A 19,414-nucleotide genomic window follows, 5' to 3' on the forward strand; every position below is an offset into this window, starting at 1 on the left:
AATCAGATTGCTATCAGTTGTGACTATAGTTGTGCACCAGATCTTGCACAATCAAGGGATTGAGTATGCCAATGAGTTTTCTCACATATTTTCCCAGTATTGTAGCCTTTGCTGACGTCCAACAAAGTGTGAGTGATTATTTTGAGGTGAAATACGAGTTTGGTAAGCCATTCTCATCAGTTCTTGAGCAGGTATTGAGCAATGGAGGCAGGCAAGCAGTCGAATAGATTTGGAGATCAGATCTTAGCTGTATTGTGTGTAACAGGTGGAGCTGGTACTGGATTTCTTGTGATAAGCATTGTACTTTGTAATGTTACATGATCTCAATCATTAATATACAAATAGTGTGGGGTTTTTAGCGAGATGCTTTCCTCGGGTTACATACTGTGTTAATGTGTGAATGCTCTTGATGTTTTATTGTTATTGATGTTGCTATATTGATGATCAACATATAGGAGCTTATGTATTGTGTATGTATTCCGCAATAGTACATGATCAGGATAATCTCTGTTGAATATGTGTTAAATTATTCAAAATTTCTACATTTCCAATGCTTCTACCTGGGTTGAAATCTTCTGCTGTGATAGCGCCATCCTCAAAGGTGGTGTCAATGATGCCAAAAACCACGCACGATGTTGTGCATCTGTCAGTGTCATGTTAGCTTCGTGAATCGTGCTCTTCAATCTCTGATCCATATCCCAGGGGGTTTCACCTGGAAGCATCGCGATCTCCTTGAATCCAATGATCAACTGCGTCTCTGATTTTGGCCAGCTAAATTCTTTGTTTAATGCAATCTGGATTTCCACTATCCCGGCATTCAGATGATCATTCAAGTGCTTAATATACCAATTCAGCACGTGATCCTATAGAGCACTCACCAAGGTGGCCTTCTTAATGTTATCATTCGTAACTCCTTGTGCTTCCAATGCTTCTCTTACTACGAACCAAAACTAATATGGATATTCACTTCCTACTCCTCTGAATACTGGCAACTTGATCGTGCTCACCATGTTAAACTTCTGGTTTGGAGGGGTTGGTGGTGTGGGCAAAGATGGGGGTGAAGGAGTTGACGCGAGTGGTGGTGTTAGCAGGCATGATAACTATGGAATTTGTTGTCTCATCAAATTGACCGCACTCCTTGGATAAGCCCAAGTGTGCTCTTCCTAGTCCTCTTGCGGAGGTGAAATTAACAAACTATTTCCTAACTCTTCGATACCCTTGTAGGCCCTCCCGCTCCACGTTGTTCCACTCATTAATGCATTTGCATCACCCATTTTTCACATAAAAGCATCTTAATCCATGTATTCATGGATTTGATGTACCTACCTCGCGGTCCCTTGAGAAAACGTCACTCCGCTTCGTTGTAGCTCACGGTTGTGTCTACCGCAAACTCAATGATAAACCCTCCTATTATCTGATCCAGCCAATGATCTACTGCTTATGCAATTTTATCTTCAAATTCTTATAGCCTGTGCACCAACTCTGGAGTCCACATAATGGGCTATTCAAGTCACAACCTTCCTGGCTATTTGCTAGCCTTGCGATCCATTCATACAGCTCTGAGGAGAAAGACACGAAGAAGATCTCGTCAATTTCCATGTATATGTAGCAATCCAACCACCTCTTCTCAGATATATGTAGGGTTTTTTTTCCTGCAACACAAACTCGTGAAGCTTCTGATCCAACCAATCTTCAATCTCTTTCTTCATAGGGTTCCAGCATTCCAACATCAGACATCCCCTAGCCATATCCCGGTCTCGACAACAGAACCATTTGTTGGCTTGATGGGGCTTGACCCAGGTTTGGAAGTGTTTTAGCCAAAAAAATCCTACACTACTGGCCCTTTCGGAAACAATCTGTGGAGCGCGGACTAAAGTCTCACCCGAGGTAGTATAGGAGGGTGTTGGAACTAGGTTTCCGCACCCTAGGGATGTCTTGATGAGGACGGGAAGGGTCACGTACCGATATTCACACTTGTGCTACTCTGCACAACTCTCTAGCCTTCGCGTATCTTGGTGATGAGGCACTTCTTTGATCCTTATTATTAACATGTTTATTATAGATCTGATCTAATTCTTAAGGTCTTTAATCAAGCATTCAACAGTTATAACCAGTGCACGCAACCATAAATCTTACAGATATGCATAAAATCAGAACATAAGTATACACATAGATCGACGACCAAATGCACAATAATTTAGAAAAACTTATGTTTATTAATATTTTGTTCAGTACAATTAGTTCCACCCTGCGCACTCAGCTACAGGGGTCCGCACACACAGCTGCGGACTCCACCAGGCCTTTGCGCACATAGCTGTAGAGCCTACTCTAACTACTACCACCCATGACTCGGACTTATAGACTCAGAGCGAATATTGCCTTTGAAAACCCATAATACATCAGTTCTTCACCAAAAACTACTTTCTACCCTTAGAGCCTCGCTCTATTTATACATTCCCATGGTCCGTGGACCATGGACAAGCTAACTCGCTTTCTATTATTTTACATTATTTTTGAGCAGACAAACCATTGACTTGACCCATTACAGTTCGCGCTCTGCACACTTTGCAGAACTTTTACAATATCATTACCCTAAATTGTGGGCTTTAAGCCCTAAAACTATTACATGGGGGATCCACTACCCAAAAAGAGTGCTTGATATACCATGTTAATGCGCAATCCTGCAGTGCACTCACCAATGTAGCCTTCTTAATATTGTTGTCTGTGACACCTTGCGCTTCCCATATTTCTCTTACCACGAACCAGAATTGGTTCGGATCTTCATTCCCTACCCCTTTGAATACTGGTAGTTTGATCGTGCTCGCCATACTGAACTATGAAGGCAGTGGAGATGGAGTGGGTGGAGATGGAGGTGAGGGAGGTGAAGCAAGTGGTGGCGTGGGTAGAGGTGGTAAGTCCAAAATGCGCTACCTTATCAAACTAACAACGCTTCTTGGAGAGACCTTAGTGAGCTCTTCCCTGCTCTCTCGAGAAGGTAAAATTAAGGGACTGTTTTCAAATTATTTACTAATTTTTTAGCTCTTTCCGCTCTGTATTGTCCCAAACACTAATGTATTTGTGTGACCCTCTTTTCACACAAGAGCATCTTAATCCAAGTATTTAAAGACTTAATATACTTACCTCACAGTCCTTTGAGAAAGCGTCATTCTGCTTCGATGTAACTCAGGATCGTGTCTATCACAAACTCAGTGATAAATCCCCCTATTATTTGGTCAAGCTAATGTTCCACAACTCATGTGATCTTATCTTCTGATGCCTCTAGTCTGCGTACTAATTCTGGAGTCCACACTATTGGTTTGTTGAGCCTACACCTTCCCTGGTTGTCGGCTAACCTCGCGATCCACTCATATAGTTCAGAAGGAAAGTATACAAATAAAATCCCGTGGATTTCTGTATACACATAGTGATCTAGCCACTTTTCTCAGATACTTGTGGAGTTCTGTTTTCTTGTGTCGTGAACTCATGAATCTTCTTGTCTAACCACTCTTCAATTTCCTTCTTTGTTGGGTTCTAGTGGCACGACATCAAATATCCTTTAGGTAGATCCTGTTCTTGGTAATGGAACCATTTGTTGGCTACGTGGGGCCTGACCTAGGTTCAAAAGTGATTTAGCTAAGCAAATCCCAGTACTACTAGCCCTTTCAGCAAAAATCCGCAGAGCGCGGACTGAGGTCTCACCCACAGTAGTATGGGACGGTGTTGGAACCAAGTTTCCACACCCTAGGGATGTCTTGATGAAGGTTCTGGACGTTCGCAATCTGAACCTGCATGCTTGCACTGCTCCGTGCAGCATCTTGTGCGCACCTCCATAAGGAGCGTGAATACAGTACTATCCTGATCTTGATCCTTACTGCGCTAATATATTAGTGCTTTGAATTAGTTTTTGCGGGCCCAATATTCTTATTACTTATTCAACTTTCATGTAAGTGCGCATAATAAAAAACAATATAAATGCATAAAGATAAACAAAACCATAGATGCACAATATTTTGAATCAAACTTATCTTTATTAATAATCCTTTTCATGTTCAGCTCAATTACAGACCCGACTTCTACCTTGCGCACTCAGCTGCAGGGGTCCGCGCACTCATCTATAGATTCTACTAGGCCTTTGTGCACTCAGCTGCAAAGCCTCTTCCAACTACTACGACCTAATACACTTTAGATCCACTTCTATCCTCTAACCATGCCTTCGCATCTATCTATTACTTTCTTTCCAAATAAACTATCTTTACACATAGAGCCTCGCTCTATTTATACAATCCCATGGTCCGCAGACCGTGGGTAGGTCGACACAACTTTACATTATTTTACAATTCTTAGGGCAGACAACCCTATGACTCATCCTATACTTTCGGGCTCTGCATCCATACTTCGCAGAGTCTTTACATTACATTGACCACAACTCAAGCTTTAAGCCCCAAAAACATGCTGTGGGGGATCCCATGCCCAACACTTTTGCACCCTAAGCTCTCCTTGGCAAAGAGGAAATTGAGTAAAGATTTGAAAAAATCAGGAAGGTGTTGTGCGTTTTAGTTGGAATTTGCACACTGGTTAGAGTCATTGCGTGCCTAAGTGTGGCACTATGTGCCTTTGTAGTGAAGGACACATTTTCCTGACCGAGCCAGAGCAAATTTCAACGGCGCTGCGTGCCTATGCGTTGAAGGGCGTGCTTTTCAAGGACGTTACACATTGGCACTTGGTGTTGCGCGTTTGGCGAGTAAATCCTGTCAAACCCTATGAGCTCCAAAACACCACTTTTCTTCATCTGCTCAAGCTACAAAGGCTTCTATTACCTGCATACAAAAAGTAAGTGGCCCAGTGTCTCTTTTTCTCCATCAATTAAGCAAGTTGGCACCCTAAATTTTAAAACCCTAGCAAATATTTCTTGTATGTTACCAAAATGACCTATTTGATCATAATTACAACACTTCATAGACTTTGTCACCCTCAAATCATCCTTGCCTATACTTCATTCAATATCCCTCACTATTTCACTCACCTTGACCCACATATCAGTCCCTCAAGTTTCCACCTTAAAAACATGGCAGAAGAGGGTCACACTAGTTCAGAAGAAGGGGAAAGACAATCAAGGAGGCCAGCTAAGAAGGGAGGGAGAATTATCAGATTTGAACCCACTGATACCATAGAACTTATGGCATCACCACTTACAGTATCATGTTTCAAGTACATGGTTTGTTTTGTGTTTTGCCAAAAGGTTGAAAGGGTTAATTTTCATCAGTGGTTAACCAAGCAGTTCATCCTCAATTCGCAAAACATCCAGGTCAATTTAGTTGGGGTCACATTCACTATATCTCCTACCATCATATCACAGGCCACTAGAATTCCAAATGCAGGAGAGAAATGTTTCAAGCAAATAAATCTGCCTCACAGTTCTTATGAGCCATATCTTAAAACAAGTTTTAAAAATGATAAGAAAAGAATTTTCCCTTTATCTTATCTCTTAGAAAAGTATGTGCCATTAATGAAGATAATCATGAGGTATTTCACATTTGAGGGTAGGTTTTCCAAACTCTACTCATATCATATCAGGCTTCTCATGCACTTTACCAGGTTAAGATTGCTCAATTTGCCATATTACCTTTTAAGAAGTATTGACAAGATGACATATATTGCTCAGAAAAGGGATCCAACTCATCAGATGCATAGTATTTCCCATCACTCTCTTATCAAAATGATAGTCCTCCATCACTTATATCAACTAGGAATTGCTTGGGAGACCTTCATATCTAGCGAAATATTCAATGAACCACCTACTCAGCCAACTCCCCACATTCCTCCATCATCCTCCACTCATCCATCTAATTCTTCTCACTCACCACAGCTTACTTATCACTCATCCTCAACATATCATTCTTCACCAGATACCTCCACACCATCTACATCAACATTTCATGTAGCCATTCATTTACCCAATAGAGATGATGACAGTCATGAGGAACATGATGAGCATGATGGCAGTGAGGGATATGATGTACACACTGAGCATGGTCAGTGTAGTATACCACAGAGGAACAGTTTGCAGCCATTTGCTTTCAACTATAAGAGGGGAAAGAGGTAGGCGTTTATCCCATGGAAAGTGGGAGTGGACTTTCCTTCGTCATCAGCATTACAAGTTAAAGGAAAGGAGAAAATGGTGGATGAAGAAAAGGTCTAAAAGCAGCATGAAAAACATGACACTGAAAAGGAGTTTCTCCTTGTGAACTCAAGTGATGAGGAGAAAGAAAAAATCACTCAGGTTACCTTGAAAGCAAAGGATACCAAAATCAAGGAGCTTGGGACTAGATTACAAAGGCCAAATATATCATCTCCCTTAATGAGCAAGAGAACAAGCAGCTAGAGGTCAAGCAAGAATTGATGCAAACCAAGTACATCAAGGCAAAGAGGGAGGCTGAGAAGGCCAAATTTTAGCTTGATGAGGCTTATGAAGATTATGGATATTTTGATGATGAACAAGGATAAAGAAAAATACCAAGAACAAGAGGATTGAAAAGAGCATTAGATCTTGAAAAGAAAAAGGAGGCAGAATTGGAGGAGCGACTCACTTTAAATTAGCAATTGATCAAGGACATAGCTGAGAACAAAGAGTCTTGGCTTGAGAAAGTGTACACACACTTGGAGACCCTCTTGGACAAAGAAAACAGAGATGTTGAGATACAAAGGAAGATGGCCAAGTATTATGCACCGAGGAACCAAGTGGCAAGGAGCAAGCTCAAAAGAGTTCATGAGAAAATTGACGAATTGACCAAGAAAGAGGAGAGGAGGACACTTCACATACTTACTGAGGCATCCCTACATTCCTCTAACCTTTGATCGGTCATAAAAATAAATTTTTGGGCATGATGAACCATTTTTGAGCTTGAAGGAAATTGTTGTGTTTTTCAGTGTAGTTTTTGCACAGTCATGGATGGCAAACGCGCAGCGCTTTAGGTGTTGCGCCCTTTTTTCAGACATCCAATTAGTAAGAAGTCAGAATTTTTGGGTTTCTAGTGATGATTACATACACCATATACATTTTCTAAGCATTTGGAGGAAAACGGGTTGGTTTTAAGGTAAACAAAACACCCAAAAAATGACCTTTCTGCCCTCTTTTTGGCCTGGGCGCTGTGCACTGAGAAGCGTTGGGAGATTTGGTTTTTGACTAGGTAAATGACATTGAAATTCAGAAATGCAAGTTGTTCTGGAAAGCATACAGGGAGAGATTTCCAACAAGCTATTGTGGGCTCAATTCAGACACCAGGAAAGCCTCCAAAAGTGCAACTGAAGTTGAGGGGCACACCTGCAGTTGGTGCTGTGCATTTAACACTTTGCCCAAAATTTTGCAGATTCGACCCAGTTTTCATTTATACCATGACAGATGATGTATTTACCCTTTTAATTGATAATTTTAATTTAATTATGATGCTTCTAGAGCTTACTAGGGTACATTCATTATGTAAAACAAATTTACGAGGTGTAATATATCAGTTTGTTTGGATTAGGGATGAGTCACTTTGACCACTTTATTTTCTTGTTAGCAGTTCAGATTTTGTTAGAAACAACTCCTCTCATGGATTCAACTCCCTGAAATTAGGATGAGATTTTTTGGGGTCTATATGATGTTTTTCCTCAGTCATTGTAGGGTTTGGACCCAATGGGATGCTTATGTTTGGATTAAATATAATTTTGTATTAGTTACAGCAGGAGATTAATGAAAATTTGTAGCTATTTCTTTGGGATCCATGTGGTATGATGCTTAGTTAAGTTTTTCTTTTGTGTTCATGTGTTAGAATGTATTGTTGACTCCATTTATCATTTCATTGCCTTTATGTGAATGTATACAAGTCTGAGAGGTAGAATCCATATCTTTTATTCTCTGTTTTGGGTAGACATTTCACAGTCTGTGTTTTCTTTAGTTTAGGAAGAATCCATGTGGTTTACATGCTCTTTCTAGCTCCTCATCTATTTTTTCACCTCATCCATCAAACCCTAAGGTTTTGATAATTTTGCCTACCTTGCCCCATCAAAAACCCTATAGTTTTGACCTAATTTCCTTGCCCTAACTATTTGTCTCTTTCTGATCTAGCAAAACCCTTAAAAAAAAAATTCAAATCAAAACCCTGTGCTACTATACCTAGCCTAATATTAGTTTCTTGATCTAGTCATTTTGGCTGAGATCCTTACCGAGAGAGCCCTCTCCTGGCCTAGTAGGGATAGCTACTTTGCTAAGCGTGGTTTGTGGTTACCCTGGAATTGCCTTATTCAACTTGAGGTTCAATACAGGTGCTAACATAGTGGCGACCATATTGGGGAATGAAATATCATAAATTAATCACCCTAGTAAGTTTTTTTATTTAAATTTTTAATCTTTTGGAGGATGAGTTTTAGAATTTAATCATAGGCTGAATTGGAAATTTGTAAAGCAATATCTTGATTTTCAAAATTAGACATACTAGCTTCCTGAAAATACACCAGATCCAATCTAGATCAGAATCCTCTGACCATTGTTAGTGATCCTCAAAACATTGGGCGAAAATCTAAGAAAGTTGTAGAGAGATCTAGTTTAACTAGAGAACAATCAAGTAAGGATTTCATTCCTAGAGTTAATTCACTCCCGGGAAGGTTAGAAACTTTGCAGGACATTGAGTTTGATATTAATTTTGAGCAGAGTTTATTTCACAGTAAATCTTTAAGTTGGATTGATCAGACAGTTGTTGATTCCTCTATATCTCTTCATAACCCCGTTGAAGATTTGTTTTCACACAATAAATCAGGGTCACAGCTTATTCACACTCTTGATCTCTTGCAGAACCTCTCTTCAAACTTAAACACTTGGGTGCAAAATAAGATTCATAGGCCATCTTTCGATTTTCAAAATACTTCCATTGCATCTACTACCACTCAAACTATCCCTCATCCTCCGCCTTCTTCTTCACAAATTGTTCACACCACTCAGACTATTGTTAATCCCCCTTTGATTATACCAAATATCCCAATCCTTGTTTTAAATCCACCACCTCCCCCTCCTCCATTTATGGATGCCTAATATGCACCCCTTGTTTTTCCTCAAAATCTTGGTGCCATACCCCCTGATTATCAAACCAAACTACCTTTTTTTGACAACACTCAAAATATTACAGCTCAATAGCACGTAGACAAGATGACTGATTTACTTTGATCTCCCTGAAGTTGACATTGAAGCTGTGATGGTGAGGCTATTTGTACAAATTTTTGGAGGAGAAGTTCGGAAATGGTTTAGAGCCCTACCAGTAGCTTCTATCCCTACTCTACTTGTCCTTCAAAGGTAGTTCCTAGATTGGTGGGAGGTGAAGAAGAATACCCTTTAGATTTTATCCAAATATGAGAACATCAAAAGAAATGTTGGCGAGAGCGTGCAAGACTATTGTGTGAGATTTAATGCAGTATAAAATGCTATTCCTGCAAATACCAAACCACGAGAGGGATTTGATTTGCTTAAGTTTCTAGATGGGTTTGATGTTGATATGGCTTATCAGTTACGTGAATGTGACCCTACAACTCTAAAAGACATGCAAAAGAATGTTGTGAGTGTAGAAGTGAACTTGCTGGCCAAAAGAGCAAGAATGAGATTAGAGAAAAGAGTGACCATGAAAGAAGAAACATCTACTTCAGATACAAAAATGGATACATTGATTCGAACAATGGAAAGGATGGTTGACCGGTTTTCCATCTCAGATAGAGCTAAACCACAGATCTAGAACCCAAACTTTAGAGGGTAGCAGCGGCCCCAATTCTGAATCAAGAAAAGAGAGAAAAAAGCACTGGAACAACTAGTATAACAACAACAACAGCAGATTAGAACTCCATTACAACAAAATTATGTTCAAGGAGTGAAAGAAAAAAGAGGAGGAAGATCCAGTAATTGAAACAAAACATTTCTTCACTGCAGATGGTATGCCTATATTTCTGACTGAAGATGAGGAGTATGTAGAAAGTTCCAATATTGTAAAGGATGACGACTACATCTTAGCAAATGATGTTGTTTTGGAGACCGAATCTGATGATTATCAGCATGGCTATATGAATGCTTTGAGCGCACAATAGAAACAATACTCTTTGAGGAGCAAAGATATATCGATCAGTCCTATTCAATAGAGGAAGGATGTTCAGTCAAAGAATGATCTCTCAAACCATCAAAAAAGAGGAAATGAGCATGCCGATCATAATCCTAGAAAGATAAATCAACCATCAACAAGTATAGCTACAAAAGAGAAAAACATCAAAAAAAGGATAGTGTAATGAAGGAGCAAACAGATAAGAGGGAAATTATTGTCAAAGAGGTAGAAAAAGTCACATCTTTTAATTTAGAAAGTGAAATTGCTAAATTGAAAGTCTCCATTCCTTTGACCAAGCTTGTTAAGAATACCCATTACAAACACCATGTGTCTAGAATACTACAAATTTATCCTTTGTCCGACATGGTGAATGTGGAGGATGATTAGCTTGAGCTTATTTTTGGTCCAGCTATAGATAGTGAGCTAGAAGATAGTGAGGTCTTGCCCTTTTATTTGAGTCTTAGACTGCATGAGTATATTCTTCATAATGCTATGCTTGATTCTGGAGCTTCTCACAATTTGATGCCCAAGGCTATCATGGAAAAGTTGGGCCTGGATATCACCTGATCGTATCATGATTTGTATTCATTTGATTCTGGTAGAGTTCACTACATTGGTCCACCTTGATTTGGTATGTTTTTGTCTAGATCGTAGGGAGACAAACTCAAAGGAACTTTACAACTTGACTTATCTTATGCTACAATCCCTATTTTTTGTCAATTGAGGAAGTTGTACCGGGAAAAGAATATGAAATATATGATCACTAGTAAAGATAAGCCCATAAATCATCTAATAAATGTTGTACATACAGATTTAGAGTCTTTTGTTTTGTACAATGATAGTGGATTGAATGATGTAGATATTCAGCTCGTAGAAGTAGATGATGTACCAGAAATTTCTGAGGGTTTTAGAGCAGTTCTTAATCAAGAAAAGAAAAAAGTGGCAATTCCTTCTGAGCGGCCTCCACATGAGTAGAAATTCAATGAAGAACAGAAAAATGAAGCAACCAACAAAGGTAAGATTGAAACAATATCAGAATTCCAACATTTGGAAGATGAAGATATCCTTTGGAGCATGGACTTCGATGGTGCTTTGGGTAAGGATGGTGTGGGTATTGGAATTTGGATTCAAAGTCTTGTTTTTCAGCTAGACAAAGTTCCAAGTAATGTTAGAGTGTGTTCCTATAAATTAGCTTTTGATTGCTCTAACAATGAAAAGGAGTATGAGGTATTGATTACAGGTCTAAAGATTTTGAAGAAGCTTGGTGTGAAAACGATTTCTGTTTATGGTGATTCAAAGTTAGTGATTAAAAAATTCAAAAGATAATATCAAGAGAAGCATCTGCAGATGAGAGCTTATAGGAATGCAGTCTTGGATATCTTGAAGATGTTTCTAGAATACACATTGACAGCGGTGACGAGAAGTCAAAAGATCATTGCTGATTCACTTTCTATAGCAGTGAGCAATCTGAAAATTCCAATGAATTCTAGCAATAAATTTGAAATTGATATCAAACATAGGCCTACTATCCTTGATAGTTTGAGATATTGGTAGGCTTTCTGGGATGACAATGAATTAATTCCTTTTTGCAGAATGAAGGGAAGTTTAAGGATGCTTTCATTGATGATGTTGGTGATTCTGATGAACAACACATTAAGGTAAATCAAATGGATGTTTTACAACTGAAGGATAATGTTATTTCCAGAGATCTTATACCTTTAGAGGAGTTGTTTGATCAAGATGATGTGGCGAGAAAACCAACCTTGGTTCCTACCGACAAAGGAGTTGAATATGTAAACATTGGGATAGAAGACAAGCCCAAGCTTGTTAATTTATCAAAAACATTATCTCTCGAGTTAAAGGCTAAGTATGTTAAGTTTCTTTCTAAATTTTCTGATGCTTTTGCGTGGGATTACTCAAATTTGAAAGTGTATGACAAGAAAATCATTCAACACACCATTCCTATCAAGCCAGATCAAAAACCATTTAGACAAAAGTTGAGGATGATCAACCCAAAGCTGCTTCCATCCATCAAGAAAGAGGTAAATAGATTGTTTAAAGCTGGCATCATTGTTCCAATTAGATTCTATAATTGGGTTTTGACTTTGGTCCCAATACGAAAAAAGATCGAAGAGATAAGGTTGTGCATTGATTTCCGGAACCTAAATAAAGTGTCCCTGAAAGATAATTATGCTCTTCCTAAGATAGACCACATTCTGTAAAGTGTAGTTGGAGCATCACAGATGTCATTACTAGATGGCTACTCAGGTTACAATCAGATTTTTGTGCACGAGAAAGACTAAGACAAAACAGCCTTCCCAACACCATGGGGGACTTTTTAGTATGCCAAGGTGCCATTTGTGCTGAAGAATGCCGGTGCCACTTTTCAGCAGGAAATGGATATAACTTTTGCTAACAAGAAGGATGTTTTCTTAGTGGTTTACTTAGATGACTTGACAGTATTTTCTAGTTCTGATGATGAGCATTTACACCACCTGAGGATTGTTTTTCAGAAATGCAGGGAGTTCGGGATTTCTTTAAATCCAAAGAAGAGTCTTTCCACCATGGAGGAAGGTAAGCTCCTCGGTCATATAATTTCCAAATATGGTATTCGTATTGATCCTTCTAGGGTGGAGGAAATTCAATAAATAAACTTTATGTGCAACAAAAAGGAGATTGAAGCCTTCAACGGTAAGATGAACTTCTTACGTAGATTTATACCAAATTTGGCTGAGCATTTGCATGAGTTAACTAATATGTTGAATAAGGACAACACAGTGAAATGGACCAAGGATGCCATGAAATCTTTCAACCTGGTAAAGCTTTCTTTGACCACAGCCCCTGTTTTGATCAGTCCCGATTATAATCGTGATTTTATTATATTTTCATTTGCGTCTGAGCATACTTTGGCTATGGTGTTGATGCAAAAGAAGGATTAGGTGGAGCAGCCCATTGCATTTTTTAGTTGGACTATTAGAGATGCTGCTCTTCGCTACAACATCATTGAGAAAAAAGCTTTGGCTCTTATAAAGGCATTGAAGGATTTTTGAGTTTACATTCTGCATTCGCATACAATAGCATATGTTCCTAACGTAGTTGTCAAAGATGTCCTCATGCAAACTGATCCGGAATGAAGAAGAGGTAAGTGGATAGCAACGATTTTAGAGTATGATATTGAGATTAAGCCCACAAAACTGATCAAAGGTTAAGGCTTGGCAAAACTCATGGCTGAGTCGAATCTTCATGCTCTAGACATAAATCTTATTGCAGCAATGTAAGATGAAGAAGATGGTGGCACACTCATTCAGGTATCAGAAATGTTTCTCAACTCGCCTTGGTATTCTGATATAGTATATGTTCTTCAACATCTTTCTCCTCCTCCTGGAATGTTGAAGATAGTAATTTTCTCTTTCCCTCAAAGATTTGGCATTTATGACAAGCAATTACCATCTTATGGATTTCTGGGAAAAGTGTAAGCCAATAGAAACGATTCCTGGGAAAAGTGTAAGCCAATAGAAACCAGCTCTAAGTATTTTATTAGCAGTTGTTTTATAATAAATATGGCACCCACAATCGCCTTCATGGAATTCCTACATAACTTTGTTAGCTTCATCCTTTAACAAACATCTAAGTAAGACACCTCCAACATATTTCCAATATTATGTACTATCAATAATGAAAAACTTGATTGTTTTTAATTTTAGAAATCTGGCCTTTGTTTTGGATAATCCAGGAGGAACATTTAAATTGAACAGAACATACAAAAGGTCTTCATACTAGGGGGAGGTTATATATTCTTCATCTATTGGTGGAGTCGCAAGTTCCTAAAGACAATCTAAAGAAAATACCATGTTGATATCTAATGCATTGAAATTTGATTCAACAATCAATTTGGCTAATCCGTATCCTTTAATCAAATTGGTGGACTTGATTTCTATGTCATATTCTAGAATGAAAGCTATCCATTTTCCTCTCTTGCCATTAAGTCCATTTTTTGTGAAAATATCTTTGACAACTATATTAGGCGCATAAGTAATCATATGAGAATGTAAAATGTAAACTCTGAAATCTTTTATTTCTTTGACTAGAGAAAATGCATGTTTCTCCATAATATTGTACTTCAAAGAAGGATCTCTCACATCTTTGCTAAAGAATGTTATTCGCTGTTAATATCCTTCATTATTTTTCTGTAATAGCATAGTAGCAATAGTATGTTCAGATGCAAAAGAAAAGAATGAAATCTTTAGTGAAATATGGGTTGATCAAAACTAGAGCTTGTGTTAATGCATGTTTGACTAGATCAAAATATTGTTTGGCATCAATATTCCATTTAATTTCTATCTTTTTTGAGCATGTTGGTTATATTTATGAGTAGTTCAACAAGATTTGGTATGAATATGCTCAAGACATTGATTTTTCAAATAAAAGATTGAAGTTCTTTCATGTTTCTCAGATGACTGATTTTAAGGATACCTTCAATCCTACTGGGATCAATTTTGATTCCATCTTTGGAGATGATGTGGCCTAAAAGTTTTCCTTCTTCAAGATCAAACAATGTTTTCTTGGGATTTAGTGAGATACCAAACTTTATGCATTTTTCCAATACTCTTCTTAGATGTGCTAGGTGTTCTTCATCAGTCTTTGAAAATACAGTGATGTAATCAAGATAAATCACAATGAAATGTCCAATTTCATATGAAAAAGCAATGTTCATTTCCCTCTAGAAAGTATCACCTGCATTCATTAACCCAAAGGGAATTTCAACATACATGAAAGTTCCCCAAGGAGTAGTAAAAGTTGTTTTGTCCTGATCATCAGGATGCACCAAAACTTGATTATACCCTGAAAAACCATCTAACAAGGAGATCCTACTACAACCTTCTACCCTTTGCAGTGTGTGATCCATTTTTGGTAAGGGATAGTTTTCCTTAAGGGAAACCTTGTTTCAATTCCTAAAGTCAATGCACAATCTTATTTCGCAAGTTTTCTTCCTTGTAGGTGTTATGTTCCTATAGCAATAGGTGTCATAATTTTTGAATGGCTGAGGTCAAATATGTAATATGTACATACCTTTGCTTTCTGCAAATGTTTTCCATATTCGAAAAATAAAATTAAAAATTAAAAAATTAAAGAAATGTAAAGAGGGTATGTCCTAAAAGAAAAATCAAAGGACAAAAAGAATGAAAAAGGTCAAAAAAGATGAAAAATGAACCCCAAGTGTTGGTTTATATGGGCCTGACCTAGGTTCAGAAGAGTTATTTAGCCAAACAAATCCTACAGCTACTGGCCCTTTCAGCAATAGCCCGCGGAGTGCAGGCTAAGGTCTCACCCGAGGTAGCAGTGGAGGGTGTTAGAACCAGGTTTCTGCATGCTTGGTATGTCTTGATGCAGTTTGGAAGGTTCACACACCATTTTTTGGCTTCACGGTACTCAGCCTCGCATAGATCCAGATGCAGGAAAATCCTTACTACCTATTAATGCGTTGTTTATAGATTAGATCTACTTTTCATGGTCTTTAAGCAAACATTTAAAAAAAATAACCAATTCACGCACCCAGAAAAGATACAGATTCACATAGATTCATAACATAAGCATACGCGCATAGATCAAACAGTTATATCAACCATAAATTAGCCAGATACACAATAATTCAGATTTAAAACAAAATTTTAGAATCAACTTATCTTTATTCACTTCCTTCACCAATAAATCTAGATCCACCCTACGCACTCAACTGCAGGGGTCTGTGCACATAGTTGCAGACTCTACTAGGCCTCTACGTACACAGCTACAAAGCCAATATATATCTACCAACACCCTTGACTCAGACTTACAGATGCTTCAAGACTTCGTTCCTCAACAACCCATTACATTCCAGATCCAAAAGTACCTACCAAAAAAACTAACTTCTATCCATAGAGCCTCTCTCTATTTATAAATTCCCATGGTCCGCAGACCATTGGCAGGCTGACTTACTTCCTACTATTTTACATTATTTTTGGGTGGACAGCCCTTTGACTAGACTCATTTACAATTCTTGCTCCGCGCACTTCGCGGAGTCCTTACCATACCTTTCCCAAAATTGCGGGCTTTGAGCCCCAACACTGTTACACAGGTCCTCTACTACCCAACAGTCCCCGAACACAATCATCATGACTCATCCCAAGTCACTCAGCTGGTGCGGTAATATTTTCACGAAGGTTGTTCAACAATTTCTGTGCATTGCTTGTGCTTACAACACACTCGGCCGCTAGCTTCTGTACCTATTCTACGTGAGCCGCTGATGCATCCGTATCGCTTGGCGTTACCTGTCTAGGATCACATACTGCTTGCATGTGCATTACCTTTCCTTCTATGGCTGTGGATACCACAAATGCTTCATCAATCAAAGGTTGGATGCATTCCTTAAGCACTGCCTCCTTTTGCCACGTGGCATCAACTTGTGTCTTGAAAGCCTGGGCCTCCTTCATTTTAGTCAACCGCTACATGATAGCGACCATCTGCACAGTCCCTTAGACTATGTCATAAGCCTGCTGCAACTCCTGCACCTCATTTTCTACCTATTGTACGGTTGGGTCTTCCTGGAGGGTGGTGAGCGTAAGGAGGGATTGATCTAACAGTCCTGAGCAATCTCGTACAACGCACCTCATCATTTCCAATCCTGCTTGAATTTCACCGCAGTGCTGCTCCTGGACTTTCGGCATTATGGCCGGCTGTGCCTTCAATCTTAGCTCTGCAATTTGTATATTTAATTCCCATTGAGCCTTCGTAGCCTCCTCCTGGGCCATACAGAATCCTATGGCCATGCAATGAATCTTGTCAGTGGTTGGAATTTTGGCTGGGATAGCTAATTTCGGGACCTTGTTGCAAGCGGCCATCATAGCCTGTTACACTTCTTGGGTGTGTGAGATCAAATCATCTCACTGGAGACTAGCCTACTTCATATTTGCCTTGTGCTCCATCACTGTTTGGAGGGTGTGGCATTCCCAAGCACAAAGCTCAGTGGTTACCCCATCTTGTAGTTGGTATAAGGTTTCTCTAGGAAGAGCGGCCAAATTCAATCCCCAACTTCGCACATCCCCCTCTACTTCGGCCAAGACAACACCTGTTGGCAACACTAAGGTCTGCATTGTATTGGTACACACCATCTGGTCAGCTGCGACTGTGCCCTCAGTTAATTCTAGGCATACCCCGTCCAGGGGTCACACCTATAGCACCTACAACTATGCGCGGATCTCCCCCAACACAGTTGTCTGCTCGGTGATCAGTTCTGTCAATGCATCGATAGGGACATTACTCAACAATTTGATGCTTTCAAGAAACTCCTTCTCCATAGCTTTGGCTGTCTTGGAACTTTTGCGTGTGTGTGGTGATTCCATGTTGCACGGTCGCTTGACGGGGTTTGATTCAGTAAGATGGTCTGTGCATTCCTGTATCTCCTTCTCCTATTGCAAATTGTGGTCCGAGGCCATTTCCTGCGCTGTCGTGGTTTCTTCGGTTAGCACTTCCTTGGGTGCTTCCTTCTGCAAAGCTACCTATTGTCCCTGACAGGCCTTATCTTCCAAGTTAGTGAGTCGTCCTTTGTAGCCCAGAGCGAAGTATATTTCACTACTTCCGATAGGCTGTCTTCAATGCTAGGAAACTGGCTACCCTGTGGCAGTTCTCCTGTCACTAGAAGGATTGATAATAGCAACCATGCATAATAAAATGTCTTACCTTTGTCCTGTGCTTCCTGATAGTTTGTCAAAAATTCGTCACATAAGAAATGTGCCCAGTTAAAATGAACCCCTGCCATGCACTGTTCCGCAAGCGCAATGATAGGAGCTGGCATCTCATCTGCATGAAATTTCCTCATTAGTTTACCAGCTAGTAACTGGGTAGAAATTCACACCCCTCGGCCTTTGATGCTTTCTATTGCATACCGCCGCTTCCACTTCTCCAATTTATATTTAGCCTTCATTGTTTCGGCACGACCCGCATTGCTACTTTTTCTGGCAATGTTTGTGTGGTCATTCCATTTTACCAGCAAGTGGGTAATCCAGTGTACTAAATAAACTGTGATCGGAATCAGCTCCTCCAACCAGAGAAACCCATCATTTACCAGACATAGTAACTGTCGGATAACACAGATGGTGAGGGTTGTGAGGTGATAGTGAGGTATCCACCTTAGATTGAGTAACCTCACCTTCTCCACACCTAGGAACAACTTCCATGGCAGTAATTTCTCTTCAGCCATGTGATGCAGAAAAGTGTTCCCTCTACGAATAGAGGCAACCCCTCTAGCCCTAGAGTGGGTCTAGTCACAAACAAGGACAGATCAACAATAGCTTTCCTTAAACAGTCATAGTTGGAGGCCTACCTCAACCGATGGTCGATGGAGTTCTGTTGCACTACTCCAGCTTCCGCTTCCTTCTCCTAACGAGTGATCAACCTGAAACAATGCAAAGGAAATATAACAAAGCACGTAACCGGAAAACAACAATGATCTATTTACTCACAAAGTCAAGAAGTCATGAGCTATCAAGTAAATTACATACAAGACATAGGAAAACATCATTGATTGTATTAATAATGAAATAAGAGTAAGCTTACAACCAAAGTCTTGACGTCGCACAGGAAAGTGTTCCCTCTGCGGACAGAGGCAACCCCTCTAGCCCTAGAGTGGGTCTAGTCACAAACAAGGACAGATCAACAATAGATTTCCTTAAACAGTCATAATGGAGGCCTACCTCAACTGATGGTTGGTGGAGTTCCATTGCACTGCTCCAACTTCCGCTTCCTTCTCCTAACAAGTGATCAACCTGCAACAATGTAAAGGAAATACAACAAAGCACGTAACAGGAAAACAACAATGATTTATTTACTCACAAAGTCAAGAAGTCATGAGCTATCAAGTAAATTACATACAAGAGATAGGAAAACATCATTGATTGTATTAATAATGAAATAAGAGCAAGCTTGCAACCAAAGTCTTGATGTCGCAAGCCTTCTCAGGGGAATCCAGCCAGCATGTTCTTCAAGCATTCACTCTTTGAAGATGGATCTCCCACACACATAAGTTTTGCACAAGGTTAGGGGCACTTCACAACCTTCCACAAGCCACACTTATCACACTCACACCAGCTATCTAGCAAACTCATAAACACTAACAACACTTCTCAATCCAAGGATTTACCAACTATCAAACTATCCAACTAGAAGAGCATAGAAATGGTGAGAGTTTAAATAGGAGAAGGAGTCTCCATGAAAGGTGGAAGAGTGAGCTTATCTCCAAGGAAGGTAGCACAAATAACAGAATT

Source organism: Pinus tabuliformis, chromosome 6 (genome assembly GCF_031772625.1).
Source record: "Pinus tabuliformis cultivar Carrire ecotype Pingquan chromosome 6, CPIR1, whole genome shotgun sequence".
Lineage (NCBI taxonomy): Eukaryota > Viridiplantae > Streptophyta > Pinopsida > Pinales > Pinaceae > Pinus > Pinus tabuliformis.